This window comes from Petaurus breviceps, unplaced genomic scaffold (assembly GCF_028583685.1).
Source record: "Petaurus breviceps papuanus isolate PSGF00001 unplaced genomic scaffold, PetGlider_PUasm1.0 90654, whole genome shotgun sequence".
Lineage (NCBI taxonomy): Eukaryota > Metazoa > Chordata > Mammalia > Diprotodontia > Petauridae > Petaurus > Petaurus breviceps.
In genome coordinates, this window is record NW_027187301.1 from 2,555,487 (window position 1) to 2,571,853 (window position 16,367).

General features: G+C 40.2%; 1 protein-coding gene across 6 annotated transcripts in view; it reads right to left on the bottom strand.

The window, feature by feature from the left end:
- MYLK (myosin light chain kinase) overlaps positions 1-16,367 on the bottom strand; it is a 449,378-nt gene that overhangs the window by 214,380 nt on the left and 218,631 nt on the right. The gene's annotated exons all lie outside the window — the stretch shown is intronic.

Here is a 16,367-nt window from a genome sequence, read left to right on the forward strand (position 1 = left end):
CCTTCCTTCCTTCCTTCCTTCCTTCCTTCCTTCCTTCCTTCCTTCCTATAAATCTGCAAAGAAACTTAAAGGTACCCTAATCACAACGAAAGTTAATTCTGCAAAAGGTAATGAGAAGAGCAAAGCTCAAATAAAATCAATTGAAAGGGGAAAAAGGGAAACAGGAAGAAAGGGTCCATTTAAATGGAGATGGATAAGTCACAATAAGCCTTACAAGAACAGAGTGGAGCAAGGTGAAGGTAAGGTGATAGAGACAGAAGGAATAAAATAATTAAGAGAGAATTTTTAAAAATTGATTTGTTTATTTACTTTACAACTTTCAGTTACACAGTCCCTTGAGTTTCAAATTTTCTTCTCCTCCCTCTCCTCCCTTCCCTCTGCCCCCCCCCCCCCCGTCATGGTAGCATGCAGTCATAGGATCTACAAATATCTTCACATTAATCATTAGTCAGGTTGTAAAGAAGGATTATAACTGATGGAGTCATCAGTGGGAAAGAGGAAACAAAACAAAACAAGAAAAAGAAACAGAACAAATTGTTTCAATCTGCATTCAGACTCTGCATCTATTAAGAGAGATTTTTAGGATGTTAGTACACTAATTTGTACATAGTGCACATGATGGTGGGGATACACAACAGGGATAATATGACCGAGCAAGGAAACATAACATCTCTCTGTCTTCCTTGTATGCCAAGAACTGGTACCCTTCCCCTACTTTAAGGCATTTTGAGAATCAACCCTTGATGATGTTAATAACCTCAACAAGTAATGACACGAGAAATTTGGGGAGCTAGAAGGGAGTCTGGAGGTCATCTAGTCCAAACCACTCATTTTATAGATAAAGAAATTGAAGTGGGCAGCTAGAGGGAGCAGTGAATAGAGCACCGGCCCTGGAGTCAGGAGGACCTGAGTTCAAATTTGGCTTCAGACACTTAACACAAAACAAAAAAACAAAACTAGCCGTGTGACTTTGGGCAAGTCACTTAACCCAAACTGCCCTCCCCCCTCCAAAAAAAAAGAAAAAAAAAGAAACATGCATGGAGAAATGAAATGACTTACCTATGGTTTACACAAGGAGCAAGCAGCTGAACTGAGATTTGAACCCAGGTCCTCTGATTCTACATTTATTACTCTTTTCACTATTTCCCATTGTATTGGGAGAAGGCAGGGAAGAAGGGACAGGGCAGTTAGGGGGAAAGTTGGGGTATTACTCTAAACCTTGAGAGGCAGCAAGAAGCACTAAGAGGAAGAGGGGACACTGGGTGGGGAGAGGAGTATAGAACAGGCACCTGGATGTAATTCACTAGCAACCCATAGGAGACTAAAGACAGAGACTTCCTTATGCATTACTAAGGGTTGTGGGAAGGGTGGATTGTGTATTGTCCCAGATGCCTCCTCTGTGCAATTTGGGGTTGTGGGACCATATAGAAAAGAAGGCTTAAAAATAACAGGCATACTGGGAAATATGATATACAGGCCCTGGGGTATGGCGATCCATCTTGCCATACTGGAAAGTTGGAGCGTGCATGGGGGAAGATATAGGAGAGAGCAGATTGGGGGAGGGGATATTCAATGGGATCGCTGTTTTGGGATGGTGGGTAGGGGAAAGATGGAGAGAAAATTTGTAACTCAAAATCTTATCAAAATGAATGATGTAAACTAAAAATAAGCATAAAATTTAATTTAAAAAAATAACAGGCATGTGGTTTGTTTATTTTTTGCTTTTTGGAGGGGGGAGGGCAGGGCAACTGGGGTTAAGTGACTTGCCCAAGATCACATGGCTAGTAAGTGTTAAATGTCTGAGGCCAGATTTGAACTCAGGTCTGCCTGACTCCAGGGCCAGTGCTCTATTCACTGTGACACCTAGCCACCCCAAGGCATGTGTTTTTTGAGCATTAAAAATCAACAACCCAAAACCTTTTGGAGACGTGTTCCCATAGAGCCAAGAGTGCCCCAGTAGTCTGGGAAAAATGACAAGTGCCATCTGCTGAATGAGAGTTAAACCATGAGTGGAAGACAGGGAAAGAGATCAAGAATGGAGGGGCAGAAAGCAGACCATGGAGGTTTGAAAAATCATACAAAGAAAGAAATGAGGCCTCCTATCTATTTACATAGTTTGGGTATGGACCAATAGGGAAATACTGAGATATTCATAGTCTATAAAAGTGATGTGATGGCTGTTCAGTTATCTCAGTAGAATCTGACTCTTCGTGGCCCTCATTTGGGATCTTCTTGACAAAGATACTGGGGTAGCTTGCCATTTCCTTCTCCAGTTCATTTTACAGATGAGGAAACCAAGGCCAATGGGGCTAAGTGACTTGGCCAGGGTCACACAGCCAGTAAGCAGCTGAGGCAAGATTTGAATTCAAGTCTTCCTGACTCCAGGTCTGGCACTCTATTCAACTGTTCCACTTAGCTGCCCACCATGATTATTATATTATTACTTAATATATAACAGAGCTATATGATTATTTACTATATAGTAATAATACTACATAGAATTACTCTATTACTATGTATATATAATAATAATAGATAGTAATAATAATGATAAATATGGGGCGGCCAGGTAGCACAGTGAGTAAGAGCACCGGCCCCAGTGTCGGGATGACCTGGAGATCGAATCCGGGCTCAGACACTTAGCACCTACCCAGAAACACCTGGCCATGTAACTTTGAGCAAGTTACTTAACCCCAATTGCTTAGGGGTGGCCAGGTGGCTCAGTGAGTAAAAGCACCGGCTCCAGTGTCAGGATGACCTGGGGATCAAATCTGGGCTCAGATACTCAGCACCAAACCCAGAAATAACTGGCCATATAACCTTGAGCAAGTTACTTAACCCCAATTGCTTAAAAAATAATAATGATAATAGTGATAAATAAAGCCACAAAAATGCACAGTAATAATATTTAGTGCTTTAATGGTGAGAGAGATGGAACCCAGGGAAACCTGGTTTCAAGTTCCACCTCTCACACAAACTCAGGGTGGGATGCTGAGCAAGTAATGTTATTTCCCAGTGCTCCCAAAAGAACAGTTCTTGATTTGCACTGTGGGTAAGTTTCCTTATTGGGAATTCCCTATGTCAAGGAGATCACAGATTCAACCTTCTGCCAACTCAAATAAAAAAACAAGCAAAAGAAAATAAAACAGGGTAAAAAGATACAGGATTTAGAGTCAGAGAACTCAGATTTGAAGCCTGGCTTTGCCACCCATTTCCCTGGGCCTCAGTTTCCTCATGCATAAAGTAAGCAGGTTGGAGTAGATGGCCTCCGTAGGGCCTCCAAGCTCTAAATCTGGAGCTCTGTGAGCCATAACAAACTAACTATGCAGTAACCTCTCTGATCAGGACATGAGAGAAATCAGGCAGCTGCTTTAAGAAAAGTCAGACACAAGCTATTTAAAGTCAGCATGGCTATTTAAAAAGAGGATTTGCTCCAGGAACACATTTCAATGTCAAGAACCTCACTATTATTAGTCAAAGAAATATGGCAGCAATAGGAAGGCATGTCAAAGGCTGGCCTCCTTCTTTATTAAGCTACAGGTGGGGTAGGTCTCAGCTTTCCATTCCCCTTAGGAGATTAATTTGCATCTTCTCAGAAAGTATGCCCCTAAAAGGTGAAGTCTAAGCCTTTGCTTTGAGAAAGTTCACCCTTTTTTTTTTTCCAGTCTGGACTAATCTGTCAAGGGAGCCTTGTGTCAGGGGGCAGCTTCCTTCTTACCTGTCACTTGATCCAATGCTGAAGAAGTAAGAATTTCAATTCCTTTCATTGCCAGGTAACCTTTGTGAGATGGGAATTTATTTCCTGGTGAAATCACCACAACTGTTAATCAAGGTGCCACTATGTAAAGGAAATGGTTGGGTACAAAGAAAGGGAGTTGGCTCTGGAGTCAGAGAACTTGGCTTTAGATCCTTCTCTGATGATTACATGTACTACCTTGGGTATGTCACTTAACCTTGCCAGGCCTCAGTTTCCTGATTTGTAAAATAAGGGATACTGGAATAGAGAACCTCTGAAGTTTCTTCCAACTCTAGGTCTATGAAAGCCATTTTTTTCTTTTTGTTTGGTTTACATGGAAGACTATGTCTTAGGGAGAAGATAAAATGTCATAAGTCTAGAAAGATGCAGGCATGGAGAGGTATGGAAATGGTCTGGCTATTGAGCTAAATAGATGATCTGTGGGGCTTCTATTAAAGCTACATTAAAGCTTCTATAAAAGCTACATTAAAATGACAAAGCCATCAGAGATACAGGAGAGATTTTAAGGGGTCATATATGCATGTGGCTCATACTTTGCCAAACTTTGGAAATGGATAGAACACTGGGTCTCAAATTAGGAAAACTTGAGTTCAAATCCAGCCTTGGGCACCTATAAGTTATATGACCATGGACAAGTTACTTTAACCTCTGAATACATCAGTTTTCTTAACTGTAAAATAGGGATGCTAATAGCAGCTACCTCCCAGGGATGTTGTGATAATCAAATGAGATAGTATCTATAAAGATCTTGGCAGAATGTCTGGCATATAATAGGTGCCTCCTTTCTCCAAATGCTGGAAGAATGGAACACCTTTCCCCCATTACTTTTAGTTTTCCAGATATAGCATCATTTTTGATAAAAGAATACAAATGTACTGTCCCTTTATATAGAACAGATGTGTTCCTTAAAAGTCAGAAATCAATTAAGTTTTTGAAAATGGAATCACTTTCTAATTGCCACAGTGATAGAGATGTTTTATCTTAATTTTAAATCTAATATTTTCTGATTCCTTGGTCAGACAATGATATAATATAGCTTAATATTAACCTTGCTGCAATATCTAGTCATAGATGAGTAGAGCACCACGCTGGAAGTGAGATCCCCATAGCTTAGAGTTCAAAGCATGGGGAGAAACTCTTGGCAGGCCATTGGGCCACTGATAGATACCTTAAATGTTGTTCTCCTGCCTGGAGTAAAAGTCTTTCACTCGGAGCTCAAAAACCCAACTTTTTGAACACTGAATGGAGACAGACAATTGCATTACAGGTAGGTTTTAGTGAAATGTAAGCTCAAGAGGAGTAAGCAAGATGACATAGCCAAAAAATCTAATGTAGTCTTAGACTTTTTAAAGAGGAAAACATAATCACATAGAGGCATCATGGTAAAGTGAATGGAGAGAGAACTAGCCTTAGAGTCAGGAAGACTTGGGTTAAAGTCCTGTTCTAACTATCCTGGCTGTGTGACACTGGACAAAATCCCATCACCTCTCAATTCCCCCACATCACCCTCTAAGATGACAAGTTGCATTAGGAGATGGAGTGTCCCTCATCGGATATTCCACAAATCCATGAAATTACAGATCTGGTCCCAAACCATTCAGAACAAGAGGATGAGAGCATTATTGTGCTCTCTCCTGCTCAGACAACACCAGAATACTTTACTTATTTCTGGGAATCACATTTTAGGAAGAATACTTCCAATGTGGAATTGAATTCACCATTCAATTTAATAAACATTTATTAAATGCCTACTATGAACCAGGCATGTACTGAGTGTTGAGAGGACAAAACAGGCAAAAGACAGTCTCTGCCATTAAGGAGTTGATGATCTAATGGGGGATACCCCAGGAAAGAGCCACCAACATGATAAAAAGACTAATAGCCATACAAGGATTGGTAAAAGGAAAAAAGAATGTTTAACATAAACAAAAGCTCATGGAGACATGATGGTTGCCTGTAGGCATTTAAAGAATTCTTATTTAGAAGATTTAAATTTGTTTTGACTGAACAGAAAGGGCAGAACTAGGAGCAAATGGGTAAAAAATGAAGAGGCAGGTTTAGATTCTATGTAACTATAGCCCCCGTTAGCCACAGCAACTTCCCAAGCTGGTAAGTAGTACTCATGTGTTAGAGCCCTCAGAGGATCACTTTACTCCCACTACCACTCTCAAGGTTCTATCCAGTAATCTGAGGGGTTGGGTTTCTAGAACTGTCCCTCCTGAGCCCCCACCACTGTGCTTCATATTTACAATCTATCAGCCAGACTTAACTAACTTTAAGAAAATAGATTTGCTAAGTATGGTGCAAAAAGTTGATATAAAACATTCCCCCAAACTGGGGTGCACTCTCTCCTTGCATACATAAGATCCCTGGGGAGAGTGGGCCCAAACTGTAAAAGTATAAATGGAGAAAGGTAGTGGGGCACACATGCAGGAAATACATGAGATGGAGGGGTACCTCAGAAATATGGGCACTGGGAGTCTATTTTTTCCTTTGTGGAGCCCTCATGAAGTTTCCCTTTACTTTTAGCTCTCTGCCAGACTCCAAGGACCAGTACCTTTTTTTTTTTTTTGCTTTTTGGAGGGCAGTTGGGGTTAAGTGACTTGCCCAAAGTCACACAAGTAACTAGTAAGTGTGTCAAGGGTCCAAGGCCGGATTTGAACTCAGGTCCTTCTGACTCCAGGGCCGGTGCTCTATTCACTGCACCACCTAGCCGACCCGACCAGTACCTTTATAGAATCCATAGCCTGAATGTTTTTCCAGTGTAAGAGGTTGTGTTTCTTGAAGCTGCCTCACTTCTCAAGTGATCTGACCCCCACATTCATGCTAGTTGACGTTTATCCATGTTTGTCCTCAGAGTATCCTCGATTTGCTCCTTCTGGTCACAGCTGGGTGCTTTGGCACCCATTGGTCTAGTCTCCCCCAGAACATGTCAATAGGGAAAGGAAAAGAGTAATATTCCTTCTGAACTCAATCCCCATCCCCATTCCCCTGACTTGTTTATATTCAATTACTACAAAGGGGATTGTTTTTGTTTTTGTCCAATGAGGGAGAAAACTGGGAAGGAAAGAAAACAAGATTTTTGTTAATTGGAAGAAATTAATTTTTCAAAATCAAAGATACAAACATGACACCTAAGTCATAGTTCAAAAAGTGGGTAACGTGATAAAGTCTATTTTAAAGGGAAAGCCACTTGGTGCCGATAGTCTGTAAAGCCTCTATGTGAAGGACCATTGGAGCAAGTGGTTGGTAGCTCTTTGCCAAGAAATCTAGAAGAAACTGGAAATAACCAAGACAATAATTTATGGTTAAATATTAAATGTGAAGTTTCAAAAAAGGAGGAAAGAGACACAAGACAAAATGAAAGCTGTTAACATCTCTTGACATGAATTATAAGGCTTCTTTGACAATTCTGCTACGGGGCCCTGGGAGGAGCTTCCCAGAGGGGAGGAAAATATTCAAAACAATTTGGCCCAATAACTCTTCAACAAACAAAGGAGAGAAGCGGGAAAGCTATTTTTAACCTTGGAGCAAGATAAATTTTTTCAAAAAGTTACACATTTCTTCTGCTTGGGGTATGTTATGAAGTAGTATCTGTGCTGATAAAATTCGCAAGGATGAGCTATGTAAACAAAAGCAACCTTGGGAAGTCTAGAAATAGAGGCAGCAAGGACAGGAAGACCAGGCTGGCCACACATTGTCTGCAGCTTTGTGTGTGGTCTAGGGGACCTTCTTATAAAGAGAAGTACATGCTGAGCTAAGAAGGAATGCAGAGCAGAGATGAAGAGATACGATAAGGAAGCTGAGTCTAATCATAGCAGAAGTCTAAGATATTGCACACGCAATTCCTTGGCCCAGAAGTCAAGGCCCTCCACAACCTGAGCCCAGCCTGTGATTTCTGCTTCATTTCCCAGTACTCCACTAAGCAAACGCTTTTCTTCAGCCAAACTGGGCTCCCTAAACATGCTTCATATTTTTGTATTTCCTGCTTCTGTGACTCCCCTCTCACCATTTTGTTGTTGTCTATTCAGTCATTTCAATTGTGTCCGACTCTTCATGAGCCCATTTGGGGTTTTCTTGGCAAAGATACTGAGGTGGTTTTCCATTTCCTTGTCCAGCTCATTTTATAGATGTGGAAAAAAGAGGCAAACTGGGTTAAGTGACTTGCCCAGGGTCACACAGCTAGTGAGTGTTTGAAAGCAGATAACTTTTCCTGACTCCAAGTCTGGCACTCTTTCCATTTTGTGCCACTTTACACAGCACCTTGCTGCCCAACTCTCACCATTTATTCAACTCAATTTAATTCAATAACCATTTATTAAGCCAGCTACTAAATATATTACCACATGCTTGTACAAATGAAAGAATGCATTAAAAACAATTATTAAGCACTTGCTGTATGCCTAGCACAGAGTCAACCACTGGGGATATAAAGACTAAAGTGAGACCATCCCTGATCTCATTTATACATACATTTATATATATATATATACATACATATATATATATATAAGTATATAGCTTATACACTAAAAGGGTATACAACATATAGAAGGTAAAGAGATATACGGTCTGGGAAGTCACAAAGGTGGTGAGTAGAACAACAGAGAAGTCTACTAATATGGTAGAAGTGTTTTGATTCTAGTTCTTAAGGATAAATACAAAAGTTAACTTTTTCTTTTTTTTTGCTTTTTGGAGGGGGGAATGCAGGGCAATTGGAGTTAAATGACTTGCCCACGGTCACATGGCTAGTTTTTGTGTTAAATGTCTGAGGTCAAATTTGAACTCAGGTCCTCCCGACTCTAGGGCTGGTGCTCTATTCACTGTGCCACCTAGCCGTCCCCAGAAGTTAACTTTTATGAAAGAAAGTGATGTGTATACATACCATTAAATGCCAAAGACACACAAAGTAAATAGAGAGAAATTGGATAGCAGTTGGAAAGAAACCAACAAGCGGAAGATGTAAGAAGAGTGGTATAGAACAGTAGGTGCAAACTCAAAAGGAATTCCTACAGGCCACAGCATGCCTTAGAAAACCACAAATTAACATTATCTATGTTGCATTTTTATTTACTTTGTTACCATTTCCCAGTTACATTTTAATCTGATTCCTGTTGAGTTTTCCTGCCTGCTCACTCACCTTGTGTCTGGTGCAGAAAGTGGCTCAAGATGAGCCTTGAAATGAGCACAGGGTTCCAAAAGGCAGAGATCAGACGGGAGAGCATTCCAGGTTAAGGGGAGATCCTCAACAAAGACATGAAAGCCTTACAGGACATGGAACATTGTATATAGTAGACTGATCTGACTGTAACATTAACGTGTGAAGGAGAATAATATGTAATCAGCTTGAAAAGAAAAATTGGAGCCAGATGGTGAAGAACTTTCAATGCCAAGCAGAAATCTTTGCATTCAATTCTAAAGGCAACAGGGAGTCACTGAAGGTTCTAGAGCAGAAGATGATATGGCTACACCTATGCTTTATGAAAATCAATCCGGCAGCCATGTGGAAGATGGATTGGAGAGAGGAGGCAGGGGGATCATTGAGGAAGCTATTTCACTAGTCCAACTGTAAGATGATGTGGACCTAAACTAGGATTGTCACTACATGAGTAGGGAGAACGGCATAAATATGGGTGATATTAGGGAGGTAGAATCGACAGAACTTAGCAACTAATTGGTTGTGGTGGATGAGTAAGAGGAACTGATCATGCCTTGAAGGCAGTGAACCTAAAGTGAGCGGAATGCTGAGGTCCTTGAAGGAAATAAGGCAGTGAGGAGGAGCGATAGGTTTGGGGGAGAGAGAATGAATTCTATTTTGGATATGGCGAGTTTGAGAGGCTTATGAAACATCCTCGTAGACATGCCCAAGCAGACAGGAGAGATGCAAGACTGGAGCTCAGGAGAGAGATGAGGGCTGGATACATAGTGAGCTATTCACACCTAACATTTACACGATACTTCAATGCTTGTAAAACACTTTCTACTTATCATCTTATTTGATCTTCAAAATAACCATGTACAGTAAGTACTACTATTTACAGATGAGAAAACTGAATCTGGGGGAAATTAAGTGACTAATCCAAGGTCACACAGCTAGCAAGCATCTAGGTTGTGATTCAAACTTGTGTCTACATGACTCCAAGTCCAACACTCCATCCACTATGAGAAGCTGCCTCCTAAATTTGGAAGTCATCTACGTAGAGATTACAGTTATAAGAACTGGTGAGATCTGGAAGGAACCTCAGAGATGATCAGATCCAATCCTCTACTTAAACAAATGAGAAAACTGTGACTCCAGAGAGGTTTAGTGACTTGCCCAAGGTCACACAGGGAATAAATGGCAGAGTTAAGATTTGAACCCAGCTCCTCTAACCATTTCCATTGTACCATGCTGGTCCTTACTATTTCCTACCCTGAACCCCTTCCCCTCAAAGTTGGACCAGGTTCTTCCTACTCACCTTCCAAAGCTCAGCTCAGGCTCTTCTCCTATGAAACCTTTTTAGACCAGAGAAATAGAGGCTGGGTCTGTGATTTCATTGGTATAAAGGGTTCCCAAATAAGGACTTGGAGGATCACTCATAGATTAAATGTCATGACCAGGGTAACCCAACCAGTATATATGTGTCAGAGATTCCAAGGGCAGTTCTCCTTCCATTACACTATACTGCCCCTTTCATACTGGTCAGTGATGATCTCTCCTTCTTCAGAACTTCTCCCATTAATTGCCCTTACCATTCATTTGCCAATTAATCACACCCAAGGCTTGCCTCTCCAAATGGACAGACACATTTTATCTTTCCAAGAATGGTCCCCAGTCCCAGCAGCACTCCCAGTCATTAAGCACCATGCCCCACACATCTCAGCACACTCTAATAAATGTCTTGCAGTTGACCCTTAAGTTGAAATGGAATAATGAAGAGGGGTGAGTATTTAAAATGAATAAAGAACACAAAAGAAAGCCTGGAGTTGCTGACGTAACTGCAGCAAAGAATAAAGCTATAAAGATAATGAAGAACATTTATATGTTGACTAATAGTTTTATAGACATGATCTCATATAATTCTCAAAACAATCCTGAAAGATAGGTGATGCAATTATTATTTTATGAGGCAACTAGGCAGTGTCACGGATAGATTGTCAGACTTCGAGTCAGAAGGACCGAGTTCATATCCAGCCTCAGATATGCTTAGCTGCATGACTTTGGACAAGTCCCTCAATTTCTTGCAGACTCAGCTTCTTCATCTGTAAAATGGAGATAATAATAGCACCAACCCCACAAGCTATTTATGAAGTTCAAATCGGATAATATGTGTAAAACACTTGTCAAATTATAAAGTATTACATACATATTAGCTATTCTTATTATCTCTAATTTAAATTTGAAAAAAAAACCTGAGACTTTAAGGTACTTTCCCAAAGTCACAGAGTTAGTAACTAGCAGATCCAACACTCCAACTTAAGGAAGGAAGGAAGGAAGGAAGGAAGGAAGGAAGGAAGGAAGGAAGGAAGGAAGGAAGGAAGGAGGAAGGAAGGAAGGAAGGAAGGAAGGAAGGAAGGAAGGAAGGAAGGAAGGAAGGAAGGAAAGAAAGAAAGAAAGAAAGAAAGAAAGAAAGAAAGAAAGAAAGAAAGAAAGAAAGAAAGGAAGGAAGGAAGGAAGGAAGGAAGGAAGGAAGGAAGGAAGAAAAGAAAGGAAAGAAGGAAGGAAGAAAGAAAGGAAGAAAGACGAGAAGAAAGGAAAGAAGGAAGGAAGAAAGAAAGGAAGGAAGGAAGGAAGGAAGGAAGGAAGAAAGGAAGGAAGGAAGGGGAGAAGAAAGGAGGGAAGAAAGATGGAAAGAGAAAGGAAGAAAGGAAATAAGGAAGGAAGGCAGGAAGGAAGGTAGGAAGCAAGGAAGGAAGGAAGCTGGATGAAAGGTTCATTCTAGGGTGGAGCTAGTCAGCACAGACTTTTGAGGGAATGAGGAAGAGGAGAAACAAAGAACAGAGGATTTTAAAGTTATTCTAAGTAAATAGTGAATGTTAGGACCGCAGAATTTATAGCTAGGAGGAACCTTAGAAATTATCTAGGACCCTTTCATTTGACAGAAGAAACTGAAGTGCAAAGATGTTAAATGCTTTGGCTAAGACCGCAAGGTAGTATACACACAAACCAGAAATTAAGCCAAGTTCTCTGACTCCAAAACCCATGACAACAGAAATCTTACAAATGACCTCATGGTATATCAGTCATATGAGACGTCTCCCTATAAAGCCAATCAATTTGTTAATGTAACTTTTACCAGAAAGAGTGCTGAACTGGCAACCACAGGACCTGAGTGTGAATCCTGACTCTGCCACTTACCTCATCACTTAATCTACCTCTCTTAATCTCTGTGGGCCTCACCTGTAAACTTGATGTATGTATTGGGAGGCCCATCAGGGCCCTTTCTGCTTTAGATCTTTGATACTAAACAGACACGCACAATCCCTGGCATTTCCCTATCAATGGCTGGGGAGAGGCTTAGGAGAGCTCAATCAAACACCTTCTGCCAAGATTGAAAGAATGAGAATGTGTCCTGTTATATTCTAGAAAACTGGATTTACAATAGGAAAACTTAGGCTCTTGCACTGGCTCTATTAATAGCCTCACACGACCCTGGGTGAATCTTGATTTCACTAAATATTCTCTCAGTCTCAGTTTCCTCATTAATGAAATAAGGATGATAATATTTTTACTAACTCAGTCCCAAGTTGGGCATGAAGTTCAGATCCTCATTTCAGGAAAACTCTGTCAAAGAACCCAAGTTCTGGAAGACTCTGCCTAAGCAGGAAAGGTTCTGACTTTGAGGCCAGCAGAGGTCTCAATTAAATGTGAAAAGACTCAGCACGAACTAACACATTTTGAGATTTTTGTTTTATTTTTTGTTACAGTGACACAGGAAATAGAGGGGATACGGAAGCTCCAGTAGAAAGAATATGAAAACTGGGGTCAGAGGGGCTGGATTCAAGCTCCAGATCTGCAACTTAATCCTTTGGGTATGGCCTTTTAATCTCTCTGGGCCTCAATTTCCCTATCTGTAAAAGAAGGAAGTTGAGAGTTCAAGGTCATTAATTAAGTGTTGGAACCAGAATTTAGACCCAGGTTTTCAAAGAATAAGTATAACAACAACAACATTTATGTAGCACTTGAAGATTTGCCAAGGATTTTACATGTATTATCTCATTTAATCTTCACAACAACCCTGTGAAGTAGATGGTTTTTTAAATTCCCATTTTACAGATGAGGAAATTGAGACTGAGAGAGATTAAGTGACTTGCCCAGGGTTACACAGTTAATAAAATTTCTGAGGCAGAACTTGAACTCAGGTCTTCTTGGTTCCCAGCATTTTATTCGCTATGTTCGCTATGCCAGCTAGTGGTCTAACAGAGCTGCTTCCATTATACCACGGCTGTGCCTCAAATCTAGCACAGCTGAGGTGGTTTCGGAAGGAGATGGCTTGTTAACCTCCCACTGGTACCAGATTGAAATGTAATTGTGAAAGAGATTCTAAAAAAAGGGAAAAGGGCCCACAAGCACAAAAAGATTCATAGCAGTTCTTTTTGTAGTGGCAAAGAATTAGAAATCGAGGGGATGCCCATCACCTGGGGAAGGGCAGAACAAGTTGTGGTATATGAATGCAAAGGAATACTAAGACTTACATGAGCTGATGCCGAGAGAAGTGAGCAGAACCAGAACTTTGTACACAGTGAGAGCACTACTGTGTGAGGACCAACTTTGATAGACTTAGCTCTTCTCAGTAATGCAAAGATCCCAGACAACTCCAAAAGACTCAAGATGGAAAATGCCGTCGACCTCCAGAGAAAGAATTGTGGAGTCTGAATGCAGATCGAAGCACAGTATTTTATCTTTTTCCCTTTCTCATGGTTTCCCCCTTTGGTTCTAATTCTTCTTTATTTTATTATTATATTATATAATATATTAATATTATATTATATTATTCTTTGAATAATGTGAAAATATGTTTAATATGATTGCACATATATAGACCATATCAGATTGCACACCTTGGGGAGGGAAGAGGGGAGGGAGAAGGAAAATTTTGTTACTCAAAATCTTATAAGAGTCAATGTTGAAAATCAAAAATAAATAAAAAAAAATTTTTTTGCTTTTTTTGGAGAGGGGAGGGCAGGGCAATTGGGGTTAAGTGACTTGCCCAAGGTCACATGGCTAGTAAGTGTTAAGTGTCTGAGGCCACATTTGAACTCAGGTCCTTTGACACCAGGGCTAGTGCTCTACTCACTGCGCCACCTAGCTGCCCCTAAATAAAATTTAATCATGAACTATTTAGCAAAACACATAAAAATAAAATATAACATCAATTAATGGTTTCCTAAATCAATATGCAATTCACAGGGATCTGTTTCTATTTGTCTGACATTACTGATTTAGAGAAAGTTGTGGTAAAAAGGAAAAATAAAGGCACAAAATCTCCAAGAACTTAATCAATAAAGAAAAAAATAATTCTGGAGTCAGAAGCAATAGTTTCCTATGCCTAGAATGTTCCCTCCACAATCTATACTTGTTGATTACCAGAGGCATCCTTGAAGCCTCAGCTCAAATGTCATCTCCACTCTGAAGTCTTCTTATTCTAGCTATTATTATTCTAGCTATCCCTAGCTAGAAATGATTGGCGGTATTGTGGGGTTCAAAGGATAGGAGGCAGAGAAAGTGTTAAGCCACACATAAAGCACTATAGACATGTCCACTATTAATTCTGCTCTTAGAACCAGTGACCATTGCCTACATTCTAATTCCAAGACCAGGTGACAGCCCAGTGCTATAAGCACTATGGGCTGGTCATCTAATGCTTATGTGAAGGGCTAGAGGAGAGATCTAAGAAGTAGCAGCTGTTTTTCTGCACATTGACCAAAGGTCAAGGACAATGGACATGATATGGTGAGCTGTTTTGAATCATATACTAAGAAGATATGGGTTTTCTTGCATAAATATACACTCTTCGTTCTGTTTTTTTTCTGAATTACTGCATCTGTCATGTGAGCACATGGTCCTACCATTGCAGATAATTGCTGTCGAGGATGGCTATGCCCTAGAAGATAGGAAATTCCCTAACAAGAGAAGTTCCTGTTAATTGTGCTGGCATGTCCTCCACTCCAGGGCAATGGACTACACAAAAGTTGAGCAGGCTGCCTCAGGAAGTGGTGGATTCCTTCTTACTGAAGGTCTTTAAGCCAAAGCCATATAACTACTTATCAGGTATACTGTAGAGGGAAATCTTTTTCAGTGTGGGTTGGAGATGACTTCTAATAAATCTAAGCTATCTGGATTTCCTCAAATATGAAATTCAAAGAGATTGAACCCAAATGAGTAATTCTCAAACTTATTTTACTCACAGTATTCTTTGTCATCAGGAATCCTGGCATACTTCACTCTTAGAGTTGATAACACTACAGGGGAATAGGAAGTTTCATATAGTGAAGCTTCGAGAAGAGTGATCATTTTTATTAAGGTCTTTATGAGTATGAAGTCTGACATGTTGAGAGGTTCATGTCAACTTTTATTTAGTTTGCATCAATAGTGGTTTTCTAGTAAATCTTTAACAACTTGCTCTCTGGGGGGAGAAATGTACATATGATGCACTTTTAAGTTTAATCTGCATTATTAGCATTTTCTCCAATATTTTCTCTCTCTTTTTTTTTTTTTTGCTTTTTTGGAGGGGGGAAGGAGGGCAGTTGGGGTTAAGTGACTTGCCCAAGGTCACACAGCTAGTTTTTGTGTTAAGTGTCTGAGGCTGTATTTGAACTCAGGTCCTCCTGACTCCAGGGCCAGTGATCTATTTACTGTGCCACCTATCCATCCCTCTAATATTTTCTTAAATCTAGATAATAAAAAAAAATAATAATAATACTTAGCACTATGTGCCAGACACTGTGCTAAACATTTTTAAAATATTATCTCATTTGATTCTACAACTCTGAGAGGTAAAGGCTATTTTGCCCATTTTGTAGGTGAGGAAACTGAAGCAGAGGTAAAGTGACTTGCCCCAGGGACAAAGAGCTAGGAAGTGTCTGAGTCTAGATTTGAACTCAAGTCTTCCTGCCTCCAGATCCAGGGCTCTATCCATTGCACCACCTAGTTGCCTCCCCGATTTGTAGTATCTGTCACTTTCTGAGGTATAAATGCTCATATTGAAAATTTAATAATTGACTCTGGAGAGACAGCAGCGTATGCAAACCAGTGGTATGATTTTGTTTAATATAAATTTTACTCACTGGGGCCAGCTAGGTGGCGCAGTGAATAGAACACTGTCCCTGGAGTCAGGAAGCCCTGAATTCAAATCCAACCTCAGACACTTAACACTTACTAGCCGTGTGACCTTGGGCAAGTCGCTTAACCCCAATTGTCCTCCTCTCCCCCTCCAAAAAAGCAAAAAAAAATTCTTTTTACTCACCTAGTCTATGTAGTTTGGCAGATAAAGTATATGGGTCTAGCATATCACCCATATACTATGTCTGCCATACTACACAGGCAAGGCAAGTAAAATTTATATTAAACAAAATTATACTTTTTTGATCAGTAATAACATGTCATCCACAATTTTTTCAGCACTCCTGG